Below are 14,374 nucleotides of genomic sequence, written 5' to 3' on the forward strand. Positions count from 1 at the left end.
GCTCTGTGAGGTCCGGTTGCTAAGTTGCTAAGTTAGCTTCAGCGTCGTTAGCAACAGTATTGTTAAGCTTTGCCAGGCTGAGAATTATTAACCATGTAGTTACTTGTCCATGGTTTAATAGTATTGTTGATCTTCTGTCTATCCTTCCAGTCAGGGATTTATTTATTTTGTTTCTATCTGCATTTGAGCCAGATGCTATCACGTTAGCTCAGTAGCTAAAGAGCTTTGCCGATGTATTGTCGTGGAGATAAAAGTCACTGTGAATGTGCATTTCGCATTCTCGTTTCTCATTTTCAAGAGGATATAGTATCCGAGGTGGTTTAAAATACAAATCCATGATCCACAATAGAAAAAGGAGAGAGTGTGGAATCCAATGAGCCAGCTTGTACCTAAGTTACGGTCAGAGCGAAAAAAGATATGTCTTGCACTGCATTCTAGTCCATCACTCTAACGTTCCTCATCCACAAATCTTTCATCCTCGCTCAAATTAATGGGGTAATCGTCGCTTTCTCGGTCCGAATCGCTCTAGCTGCGTTGAAAACAATAGGAAAATATGAGGAGGCGAACAACTGACTACGTAACGCTGCTTCCGGTAGGGCAAGGCTTTTTTTATCAGAGACCAAAAGTTGCGAACTTTATCGTCGCTGTTCTATACTAAATCCTTTCAGCAAAAATATGGCAAAATCGCAAAATGATCAAGTATGACACATAAAATGGATCTGCTATCCCCGTTTAAATAAAAAAAAATTCATTTCAGTAGGCCTTTAAACATTTAAATCACTACTTTATGAATGAAAGAAAGGTCATGATGATGAACAAAGATTCAAGTTACTACTTTATGAAATAAACATGGGTTAAGGTTAGCATTTAAGGATGTGCATAAAGGTGTGACTAAGAAAAAAAAAAAGTTAGCATTTAAGAATGTGCATAAAGATGGGTGAATAAGAAAAAAAGTTAGGGTTAAAAGCCTACTGAAACCCACTACTACCAACCACGCAGTCTGATAGTTTATATATCAATGATGAAATCTTAACATTGCAACACATGCCAATACGGCCAGGTTAACTTATAAAGTGCAACTTTAAAATTCCCGCCACACTTCCGGTTGAAAAACTCCTTTGGATATGATTTATGCGCGTGACGTCACAAAAGCAACGGAAGTGGTTGGACCCCATCGGACCCGATAGAAAAGCCTCTTGTTTTCTTCGACAAAATTCCACAGTATTCTGGACATCTGTGTTGGTGAATCTTTTGCAATTTGTTTAATGAACAATGGAGACTGCAAAGAAGAACGTTGTAGGTGGGATCGATCGGTGTCTTAGCGGCTAAGTACAATACTGTAATATCTGTGATATTTGCATTAGTGTACTGTGTCTTTAAGGGTTTGGGGAACGCGCATGCGCGAGTGAGTTGGCGGAGAACTTGAGTGTGTGTGAGCGTGAGTTGTGGCTAACAGCAGCTTGTGTATGTGTGTGCGTTACTTTTTGAACTACAACCAGTTACCGCTTGTTAATAAAGCGATTGAGCAGCGCATCCTCGTCTGTGTGACTCCTTCTCCACTGCGGGGCATTACAATACTTACAGCAACACAACAAGGACTACTTACCCTGAAAGCAGACGCCTAGCCGATGCTTGCCGCCAAACCCACGGATGAAGTCCTTCGTCGCGCCGTTGATCGCTGGAATGCAGGTGAGCACGGCTGTTGATGGGAAGATGAGGGCTGGCTGGCGTAGGTGGAGCGCTAATGTTTTATCATAGTTCTGTGAGGTCCGGTTGCTAAGTTGCTAAATTAGCCTTAGCGTCGTTAGCAACTTAATTTTTAATGGACAATGGAGACTGCAAATAAGAAAGTTGTAGGTGCGATCGGTGGAGCGGCGGACTACAGCAACACCAACACCAGGAGGTTGTGTTGTGTTTTGAGCAGGATAGCAGACGCACTACAGTGAGTACGCCCGCCGCCGCATCTAAGTTAGCTTCTATTTTTTTAGCTTCGCCAAGCTGAATATTATTAATCGTGTATTTACATGTTCATGGTTTAATAGTATTTTTGATCTTCTGTCTATCCATCCAGTCAGGGTTTTTTTTATTTAGTTTCTATCTGCATTTGAGACTGCTATGCTATCAAGTTGGCTACGTAGCTAGGTTAGCTTCTATTTTGTTAGCTTCGAAAAGCTGAATATTATTAATCGTGTATTTACATGTTCATGGTTTAATAGTATTTTTGATCTTCTGTCTATCCATCCAGTCAGGGTTTTTTTTATTTAGTTTCTATCTGCATTTGAGACTGCTATGCTATCAAGTTGGCTACGTAGCTAGGTTAGCTTCTATTTTGTTAGCTTCGAAAAGCTGAATATTATTAATCGTGTATTTACATGTTCATGGTTTAATAGTATTTTTGATCTTCTGTCTATCCATCCAGTCAGGGTTTTTTTTTTTATCAATCAATCAATCAATCAATGTTTATTTATACAGCCCTAAATCACAAGTGTCTCAAAGGGCTGTACAAGCCACAACGACATCCTCGGTACAGAGCCCACATACGGGCAAGGAAAACTCACCCCAGTGGGACGTCAATGTGAATGACTATGAGAAACCTTGGAGAGGACCGCATATGTGAGTAACCCCTGACTGCAGCCTGCAGATCGAGGAGGGGCTTATTTTCCCTCAATGTGGGCTGGTCCAAACGTTGAAGCAGGAAGCCGGATGATGTATTTCCGTCTGAGTCCATACTACTGCGCGCTTTTCTGCCTTGAGGTAAGTTGCCGCTCTCTGACTACCTTTAACCGCGAAAGCAACCCGGTTTCGAAACGAATAAATACCAACTTCGATATTGTACATTAGAAACTAATGTAATATTCTCTAAACCACATTGGTAGAATATGTTTCGTGAAACATTGAAATCTGATTTAAATTTTGCTTTTCCCCTCCAGATTTGCCAGTATATTTTGTCTACATCCTACCACAGCTCGCACACGCACACTGCACCACGACATTGCACCACATAACACACACATTACAAAACCAACAGTTCTTTTAAGAACCCCTGACTGACTGTCTGACTGACTGTCTGTGTCCTGATTTTCTCTGGTCAGGTAGGTTCACTGCAATGCTTAAAAAAAATTATATTTCATATCCTGGTTTATAAAAACAGTAACTAATGAGCTATATTTGTGTGTATTTCTACCCTAGAGTATGTCTGAGAGAAATAAAGAAGGTAATCAATAAATCATTCATTTGAATTAGAGTATGATAAGGCATAATAACAGGATTTGAATATCACCATTTAATGCATTGCCTTACTTTTTGCATAGTGTATTACATTTTGATGTTGGAATTCTGCGTTGACAAAGATCAAAATAAATGTAATGAAATACATTCATTTATTCATTCTTTGTGTCCATTTGTTACCCACAGCTATTTTGATTGACCTTGTGTTGCCTTCGTATGTGTGTGTGTGTGTGTGTGTGTGTGTGTGTGTGTGTGTGTGTGTGTGTGTGTGTGTGTGTGTGTGTGTGTGTGTGTGTGTGTGTGTGTGTGTGTGTGTGACAGGTGTCCCACTGCGGTACCCCCCGCAACATGGAGCCCCACATCCTGGGCTGGAGGCCTCTCATGCTCTCCGTGGTCAAGCTCAGGCTGATTTACTTCCTCTTCCTGAGGCCATCCCTGATGACGTCAATGTGGTAAAAAAGATAAAAATTTCAGTGTCAATTTCAGATGATAAAAGTTATGTTTTAGCAGGGGTTTAAGTGATGCTGTGCCTTTTAATGTTTATTCTTTTCCCCTCTGATCTATAGAGACACATTAGTATACTTTTGGATGGTGATACACCAAACATTAATAACATCACCAACAGTGAACTGTTCCACTGTCCCTACTGTAAATACGTGGGTGCAAAATATAAGGTTGACAAACATATAAAAGGCCATTTGTCAGTGAAACACAAAGGTGCTTATCTAAAATATTACACAAATTAATTAATTTGTATTTTTTCACAAGTATGAATCTTACTCCCTTATTTCCTCTCTTACAGGGTTCACAATAATCAAGTGTGGATTAAATTGTCGGACGGCAACACATTTTCATTGTTGCCATTGTGCAGCAACACTAATAAATCGATTGCAATTGGTAAGGCACCTACAAATACACCAGGAGGAGGTGCAAGCTGCAGCCCCTGCACAGCTCCCTGTGGCCCCCGCTCAGTTCCCTGTAGCCCCCGCTCAGCTCCCTGTGGCCCCTGCTCAGCTCCCTGTGGCCCCCACTCAGTTCCCTCAGCTCCCTGTGGCCCCCGCTCAGCTCCCCCAGCTCCCTGTGGCCCCCGCTCAGCTCCCTGTGGCCCCCGCTCAGCTCCCTCAGCTCCCTGTGGCCCCCGCTCAGCTCCCTGTGGCCCCCACTCAGTTCCCCGTGGCCCCCGCTCAGCTCCCTGTGGCCCCCACTCAGTTCCCTCAGCTCCCTGTGGCCCCCGCTCAGCTCCCTGTGGCCCCCACTCAGTTCCCTGTGGCCCCTGCTCAGCTCCCTGTGGCCCCCACTCAGTTCCCTGTGGCCCCCACTCGGCACCCATTGGCTCCTGCAGGATGTTCCACAGCCACTAAAGCATCAAGTAAGCTCAATAAATTCCGTTGTCCTCATTGTAAGTTGATTTTAAACAAAAGAAACTTCAAAACACACTGCAGGAGAAAACACAGCAACCTCCTTGGGACGATAACGAAGGACAGATTTTTGGCCTGTCAGTGTATCGATGCTACACATGGTGTGTTTGCAGTTGAAAAATCTTTTTGTGGTCCTGCAACACCCATACATGTAATCAAGAATATGTGGGGGCCAGCACAGAAGATCATCTGTGAGGTCGACCAGTGTTGTTTGAATGCTGACTTTGCTCAAAGGAGCGGGATGTTGCCTTTCGAGTGCCACCACATCCAATCATTATTGTATTGCCCACGCACTGACGGTCAAACCGTGACACTACCAGGTGAGGCCTTGGAAAGAATGGTGGAAAACAAGTGGTTTGGTGAGGAGCGTAAGGCCGGCCTCTTGCGTTGCCAAAAAAATGCTGATGCTGAGGGTGTGCCTCTGTCTGTGCACCTGACTGTAGGTGGTCCACCATCTAAATTTCATATATCCGTTTATGAAAAAAGGGTAACATACTACAGCAGGTTGGGAAGAGTTATTGTGGCATATGATGCAAAGCAAAACACCTGGCATTGTCCCTGCTCTAAAGCGAGACAATCCTGTATCCATAAAGCTGTTGCTAAATGGCATCTGTTTGTAACAAAGAGGGAGCTTTTTAGGAAGGTGAAGAGCACAGAGGAAGAGACACTTAATCCTACCGAGATCAGCACAGTGCAATACGACAGCGACTCTAACGAGGACAGTTATCCACCAGATGACAGAGAAATTGCAAGGATGCTTAAATACCTCCTCAACCACAAAAAGCTCCCGGCAAATATACCCCAGGCTCTCATAGAGCAGTCGAGAGAGGGAAGAAGAGATGACAGCTTTCCTAAGCACCTTATCCCCAGTGAAACAAAGTGTGCAGAATGTGAATACACACTCTGTGAACAGCTGATAACAGCGAAAGGCAAGATCCTGACAAGCACAGGTGTAGTTGAAGGTTGGTACCATCACAGGTCTTTCTATTGTGTTAATGGGTGACATAATTTATATGTACATTAAAAACTGAAAAAAATGTTTCTACTAATCTCAAATGACATAAAAGCAATAATCATGATCTTTGGCTGGACTGTGTTTTTAGGAATATCAACATACAGGAAATCATGCCTGAACTGTGGCATGATTTACAGCAGGGGTCACCAACCTTTTTGAAAGCAAGAGCTACTTCTTGGGTAGTGATTAATGCGAAGGGCTACCAGTTTGATATACACTTAAATAAATTGCCAGAAATAGCCAATTTGCTCAATTTAACTTTAACTCTATGTTATTATTAATAATTAATGATATTTACACTTAATTGAACGGTTTAAAAGAGGAGAAAACACGAAAAAAATGACAATTACATTTTGAAACATAGTTTATCTTCAATTTCGACTCTTTAAAATTCAAAGCTCAACCGAAAAAAAGAAGAGAAAAACTAGCTAATTCGAATCTTTTTGAAAAAATTAAAAAAATAATTTATGGAACATCATTAGTAATTTTTCCTGATTAAGATTAATTTTAGAATTTTGATGACATGTTTTAAATAGGTTAAAATCCAATCTACACTTTGTTAGAATATATAACAAATTGGACCAAGCTATATTTCTAACAAAGACAAATCATTATTTCTTCTAGATTTTCCAGAACAAAAATTTTAAAAGAAATTCAAAAGACTTTGAAATAAGATTTAAATTTGATTTTACAGATTTTCTGGATTTGCCAGAATAATTTTTTGAATTTTAACCATAATAAGTTTGAAGAAATATTTCACAAATATTCTTTGTCGAAAAAAACAGAAGCTAAAATGAAAAATTAAATTAAAATTCACTTATTATTCTCTACAATAAAAAAAATTAATTTACTTGAACATTGATTTAAATTGTCAGGAAAGAAGAGGAAGGAATTTAAAAGGTAAAAAGGTATATGTGTTTAACAATCCTGAAATCATTTTTAAGGTTGTATTTTTTCTCTAAAATTGTCTTTCTGAAAGTTATAAGAAGCAAAGTAAAAAAAATAATGAATTTATTTAAACAAAAGAAGACCAAGTCTTTCAAATATTTTCTTGGATTTTCAAATTCTATTTGAGTTTTGTCTCTCTTAGAATTAAAAATCTCGGGCAAAGCGAGACCAGCTTGCTAGTAAATAAATACAATTTAAAAAATAGAGTCAGCTCACTGGTAAGTGCTGCTATTTGAGCTATTTTTAGAACAGGCCAGCGGGCTACTCATCTGGTCCTTACGGGCTACCTGGTGCCCGCGGGCACCGCGTTGGTGACCCCTGATTTACAGATACCAGGAGTGGAAGGAGGGTATCCACAACTTTGATGACCACATCATCCTGTCTCTGCACTTGTGCCTGATGGTCAGGAATGCACTACAGGTACTCTCTCTCTCTCTTGCTCTCGCTCTCTCACTCACTACCTCACATACCCACCCATACATACACACACGGACGAAAAAATGTGGGGCAAATAATCATGTCAACGGGACTTAGATGTGCTTTGCTACCGCAAGCACACTAATAATAAGATATACTTGCTTGTTCCACTTTTATTAAAATGTATTCATTACAGTTAAATCCTGTAAAATAAAAGACAATTGAAGATGCAACTCTCACAAAATATATTACTTTTATTTTGAAATGTTATAACATTGGAATACACCTGTTTCTCATAATTTTCCAGACCCATACAGCTATCAGTAAAGTGATAGAAATTATTGAGACAACGGAAAATGTGTCCTTTCCAAACAAGGAAAGAGTTCTGCAGGCATACCTCCACTTAGAGGCCCTAACCGACCATGAATACACGTACAGTTGTGTGTCATGCGGAAACAACCCAACAGTTGTTGTTATGGACCTCCACAGAAAAGGCGTTTTCAATATGCCAGGTGAGTTATACTGTTATTTCACATATTTTAGCTTCATTGTTTGTATAGCACGGGGGTCGGCAACCCGCGGCTCTAGAGCCGCATGCGGCTCTTTAGCGCCGCCCTAGTGGCTCTCTGGAGATTTTTCAAAAATGTATGAAGAATGGAAAAAGATGGGGGGAAAAAAATCTATTTTTATGTTTTAGTATGGTTTCTGTAGGAGGACAAACATAACACAAACCTCCCTAATTGTTACAAATCACACTGTTTATATTAAACGTGCTTCACTGATTCGAGTATTTGGCGAGCGCCGTTTTGTCCTACTCATTTTGGCGGTCCTTGAACTCACCGTATAGTTTGTTTGCATGTACAGGTAAAAGCCAGTAAATTAGAATATTTTGAAAAACTTGATTTATTTCAGTAATTGCATTCAAAAGGTGTAACTTGTACATTATATTTATTCATTGCACACAGACTGATGCATTCAAATGTTTATTTCATTTAATTTTGATGATTTGAAGTGGCAACAAATGAAAATCCAAAATTCCGTGTGTCACAAAATTAGAATATTACTTAAGGCTAATACAAAAAAGGGATTTTTAGAAATGTTGGCCAACTGAAAAGTATGAAAATGAAAAATATGAGCATGTACAATACTCAATACTTGGTTGGAGCTCCTTTTGCCTCAATTACTGCGTTAATGCGGCGTGGCATGGATTCGATGAGTTTCTGGCACTGCTCAGGTGTTATGAGAGCCCAGGTTGCTCTGATAGTGGCCTTCAACTCTTCTGCGTTTTTGGGTCTGGCATTCTGCATCTTCCTTTTCACAATACCCCAAAGATTTTCTTTGGGGCTAAGGTCAGGGGAGTTGGCGGGCCAATTTAGAACAGAAATACCATGGTCCGTAAACCAGGCACGGGTAGATTTTGCGCTGTGTGCAGGCGCCAAGTCCTGTTGGAACTTGAAATCTCCATCTCCATAGAGCAGGTCAGCAGCAGGAAGCATGAAGTGCTCTAAAACTTGCTGGTAGACGGCTGCGTTGACCCTGGATCTCAGGAAACAGAGTGGACCGACACCATCAGATGACATGGCACCCCAAACCATCACTGATGGTGGAAACTTTACACTAGACTTGTCCCAGAGTCTGGAGGAAGACAGGAGAGGCACAGGATCCATGTTGCCTGAAGTCTAGTGTAAAGTTTCCACCATCAGTGATGGTTTGGGGTGCCATGTCATCTGCTGGTGTCGGTCCACTCTGTTTCCTGAGATCCAGGGTCAACGCAGCCGTCTACCAGCAAGTTTTAGAGCACTTCATGCTTCCTGCTGCTGACCTGCTCTATGGAGATGGAGATTTCAAGTTCCAACAGGACTTGGCGCCTGCACACAGCGCAAAATCTACCCATGCCTGGTTTACGGACCATGGTATTTCTGTTCTAAATTGGCCCGCCAACTCCCCTGACCTTAGCCCCATAGAAAATCTGTGGGGTATTGTGAAAAGGAAGATGCAGAATGCCAGACCCAAAAACGCAGAAGAGTTGAAGGCCACTATCAGAGCAACCTGGGCTCTCATAACACCTGAGCAGTGCCAGAAACTCATGGACTCCATGCCACGCCGCATTAACGCAGTAATTGAGGCAAACGGAGCTCTAACCAAGTATTGAGTATTGTACATGCTCATATTTTTCATTTTCATACTTTTCAGTTGGCCAACATTTCTAAAAATCCCTTTTTTGTATTAGCCTTAAGTAATATTCTAATTTTGTGACACACGGAATTTTGGATTTTCATTTGTTGCCACTTCAAATCATCAAAATTAAATGAAATAAACATTTGAATGCATCAGTCTGTGTGCAATGAATAAATATAATGTACAAGTTACACCTTTTGAATGCAATTACTGAAATAAATCAAGTTTTTCAAAATATTCTAATTTACTGGCTTTTACCTGTATAACTTTCTCCGACTTTCTAGGACGTGTTTTATGCCACTTCTTTTTCTGTCTCATTTTGTCCAACACACTTTTAACGTTGTGCATGAGTGCACAAAGGTGAGTTTTGTGGATGTTATTGACTTGTGTGGAGTGCTAATCAGACATATTTGGTCACTGCATGACTGCAAGCTAATCGATGCTAACATGCTATTTAGGCTAGCGATATGTACATATTGCATCATTATGCCTCATTTGTAGCTATATTTGAGCTCATTTCGTTTCCTTTAAGTCCTCTTAATTAAATGTATATCTCATGACACATGTAATATGGCTTTTAATTTTTTGCGGCTCCAGACAGATTTGTTTTTGTATTTTTGGTCCAATATGGCTCTTTCAACATTTTGGGTTGCCGACCCCTGGTATAGCACCTCATCTGTCTCTGAATTGTGTAACATCATATTACCCATGCCCTTGAATAATGCTGCATCAAATGTCGTGTTCAGAGTGTTTTTTTTACTGATTGAGCTATGAATAACAAACTATTGTTTTAACAGTGAGTGACATCCCAAGCCCACCTGAAGGCTATGATGGTAATGTTGACGTGGACCATTTCTGGAACACTGTGGCCACAGAAATGCTCAGTCGGGGATTAATCCCATGTAAGTCTTGTTAGTCTTGCTAAAGAACAGTTGGAGAGACAGCAAAGTATATTAAAATGTGTCTAATGTTGTGATAATAATGGCTAATACGCATCACATTTGTTCACAAAGATGGACGGAAGAACCCTTTCGTTGTGCCACCAAGTTATCATCACTGGGCCCCCTAGATTGGCCCACACACCCGGAGGTCAAATTCTGTGTTGAACACAGAATTTGAAAAATTGCAAAGCCCCAAAACGAATGGAGATGATGATGAAAAAATGAATGAGGAGCGGCTCACAGATGAGCTTGTGAACTTGAAGGTGAATGAGTTGATGAAATATGCCAAATCCACTTCTTTATGCTAACAAAAAATATGATTATGCTATATTAACAATATCAACTTCATTGCATGTTCACAACAGGTACAGGAGGTCAGGGCACTGTGCAAACAGTGTGGTGTGGATGATAACGGGTCCAAGGTAGATATGGTCATGAGACTGTCTGACAAAATGTCTAATAGAGTCACCTACAACAAGGTGTTTGAGAAAGTGTGGGGTGCTTCTGGTAAGTGAAATGATATGGAATGTTTAAGATAATTTCACTTTGTTATACATTGTTGTGTTAAAGAAATTACTTATCATTATGCAGTAGGTTAGCTATACATGCTCCTAATGTCAGTTATTACTGTTTTTTTCTGTTTCACAGGTGGTTGGGCAGTTATCACTTGACAATGTGGAGTTGTGTTTTCAGTAAAATTCAACCTTAGAGCAGAGAGTCCACGTGACTTTGTGGATCTCTTGCTGTCCTGGAAACACCTCCCCAATGTGGCTGTATATGATTATGCCAGGGGTCTGGCACTGCATGCCAACCGCAGGCAGCCAGGAATATTTGCCCCTTTTCAGGGAAGGTTACTGGATCCCACCCCAGAGAACGTGAAGCAGGCCTCAAGAGGGAAAGGTCCATGTCAACTTGCCTTGGCTGAAATTTAAAAAAAAGCCAGCTGACAAAGATGGTCACCCTCTCACTGGATCCTCACAGCATTTTGCTTTGAACGATTTGTTCCACCAGGGAAACAGCAAAGACCAGTGTGAGGTTCTAAGAAAGCTGGAGCTTGTGCCTGAACTTGCTGGTCTTATTAACAGCCAGTGTGCGGAGCAGCTGTTTTCAGGGATGAGAAAAAACAATTACTTTTTAAATCAGACAACCCCATCAACACACATTTTTCTACAAAGAAACATTCTCCACCATTACAACATGGCAAGGAACCAAAAAAATCAAAAATCAGTACAGCAAGATTGTCCCTCCAGATGTTTCATTGCAGTTTGACAGCCATGGAAGGGTAGTCTTAGGTATGGGATTGAATCATTATGCACATTTGTCATCTTCATCTACTTTACACAATTAAGTTTGTTGCATGTTTTCCTATAGCTCACTCCCCATCAGCCGTGATGTCAACTGGGTCATCAGTGAATGAACAAGAGGAGTCTCAAGAGTGTGAGTCATGGCTCTATTTTGCACATCATTCAAATGAGAAATGTGACATTTCACACTTAATTTTATTTTTCGGTTGTTGCTTTCTACACTAGTAAATGATGACAGTGAGCAGAGACCTCATGGAGACTTCCCTAGTCTCCACAAGTTTTCAGCAAACAGAGCATACTGGGGACAGAAACTCCAAGACAGCCAGGAACAACTGGTAAAGTTAACTATTGTGCCACTGTGGTTATCTATGAGTGTCACTCATATAATCATACATGTATAAAGACTTTGTTTTCTTCCACTAGCTGTCTCATGTCTTGGATGAGACCAAAAGTCACACTCAGCACCTTGCAATGGTGAATAACATCATCCTGACCAGCTTTGACTTTTGGACTCTGGGTTTGCAGCGGGACATGGAGGGAACGGTAGGCATAGAGAATATGCTGTGCTGATATGGTTTATGTAATATTTTTCAAAATATTTCAATAATTTGTGTTTATGTGTTCTACTAGATTCTGAACTCTTGTCTCAAAATGATTGAGAAGGTAGTGTAGCTCCTGTGAAATATTTAATTCAAAATTATTGGATAGTCTAGTTCAATAGTCAATATATTTTGACAGTAAGAGATTGAGCAAACTTTCTTTGTTATAGCGGGTAGAGAACCTGTTTGCTGCAGACAGCTATGTCATTTCCTCTTGGTTCCCACCATCATCAAGGAACCCCATGGATCACCTTCCGGTAATTTGTTTAAAAGTTTTGCTCTATTGAGTGAAGTTTGAGCATTTAATATTCAGCTATTGTTGTCTTTTTACAGGATAATGCAGCCAGTCTACAGTGGATTATTCTCCCAGTGTTCGTACCTGGACATTGGACACTCTGTGTAAATACCTTTATATTTTCTTCCTTTTTTCTCTTTACACAACAAGTTGCTCATTGCTGATTTTAATGTTTTTCTATAATTAAATTCCTTTTGGGATTCCAGGAACATTACACAACTCACTGCAACTGGTTATATTTGAATTTGAATATTTAACAGATACTGAGGCCACAGGCTAGGGAGATTTTCTTCCTAGATTCCCTCTGGGGCAGCGGTTGGAGAGATGAGAATAGAACCAGTCTATTCAGGTTTTTAGGGCACCTCACATAATCCTGGACAGTGGTAGTTCTGTTTGAAACCACTTGTCCTTTGTTTGTTTTAATTAATGGTTCTGTTTTTATTTGATCTAAAATATTCCATTCCATATTCCAACTATTTTGATTCCTTAAACAGATGGAAACAGAACTATTAATATTTTTTGAGACGGGCAGTTCTGTTTAAGCCTGTTATGAAAACTTTTTTATTTGAAGTTCCAACCTCTTCCTTATTCAGTTCAAGCTTTGTTCCAAGCGTTTATGCATGCCTTTCAATCAAAAGTTGATTGAAGTTGAGTGACTTTTATTTGGCTTATTTGTACAGACACGTTGCTCACAGCCTCTCTCCTGGCCCCTGGAGAGAGCTTGGTGTGAATGATGTCCAGGTTGGACATTACACAATAGCATTTGCTAACTTTTTACTATTTTCTTGCCATACTTTTCTTAAAATACATTGTTCACACCTCAGGGCCTAACCAAGCAAGGGTGCTCCAACAACTGTGGCGTGTTTTTTTTGATGGTAAGACCAAATCAGCATGTTATAGCATTGCTGTTGTCTGTAAAAATGTTTGCTTGCTACATTAAAACCACATTAATTTGTATTGAAAAAATGTATCCTTGGGAATACGCCTGACATTATATTAACCAGTACCTCTTGACTTACAGTACACTCTGTACATTGTAATGGGGGCCAAATGTGATTTCAGAGAGGTATGTGTAAATCGTGACACATTATGCTTAGTGTACAAGGTGTTATTTTTTTACAACATATTAACATCTTCCTGCATTTCCTTCTTCAAAGGAAAACATGCTGCAAATTAGGAGATGGTGGTGTCTCGCTCTCCTGCAGAACTTCCCCATGCCGTAAGTGCCCTGAATATCCCAAATCACAAAAAAAATGTTTTACTCACGGTCAACAGACCAACATGAATGTTTTCATAGTGAATGTATGTTGTCATTAAATCACTAAGGTCTGAAGAAGACCGATTGCAGGACAGAAAACGGCGACGAGTGCAAGGAGGGCTACAGGTGAGAGGTCATGTGATTAATTAGTCTTGTAGTCAACTATTGCTAGACTGAAGCGTAATTCCTCCACTTATTTCAATTACCTTAGTTTTACATCTTGCATTGTTATTGTGCCTATAAGAACCGCAATCTGTTTCCTTTCTAGACAGTGGAAAATGAACAGAACTGGAAACAGGGAACAGGGTTGCTTGTTATGGGCCAGAAAAATACCATTGTTAAACATTTATGGAAGCTTAAGGAATGTATTTGGCTAGGCTAAAACAATTTTTTTTTTTCTTTACAGATCAAACATTTTTAGCCTGGGGTGAAAAATAAAATCAATGATGCAAAGTCTTCTGTCTTTGGTTTATTTGACTTAGCTAATATAATTGTGTGTACAAATCTTCTGTCTTTGGTTTATTTGACTTAACTAATATAATTGAGTGTACAAATCTTCTGTCTTTGGTTTATTTGACTTAACTAATATAATTGAGTGTACAAATCTTCTGTCTTTGGTTTATTTGACTTAACTAATATAATTGAGTGTACAAATTTTCTGTCTTTGGTTTATTTGACTTAACTAATATAATTGAGTGTACAAAATAATATGTCTTTACTCTTATGGAAATGCTATGGTTTATATATATATTTTTTTTAATTGTTTTTTCATG

At 39.9% G+C, this 14,374-nt stretch overlaps 1 pseudogene; it reads left to right on the top strand.

Annotated features, from left to right (window-relative positions):
* The first annotated feature begins 1,187 nt into the window (after nucleotides 1–1,187).
* LOC133642452 (uncharacterized) lies at nucleotides 1,188–14,038 on the top strand (annotated as a pseudogene).
* The last annotated feature ends 336 nt before the right edge of the window (nucleotides 14,039–14,374 follow it).

The sequence above is a fragment of the Entelurus aequoreus genome, linkage group LG25 (assembly GCF_033978785.1).
Source record: "Entelurus aequoreus isolate RoL-2023_Sb linkage group LG25, RoL_Eaeq_v1.1, whole genome shotgun sequence".
NCBI lineage: Eukaryota > Metazoa > Chordata > Actinopteri > Syngnathiformes > Syngnathidae > Entelurus > Entelurus aequoreus.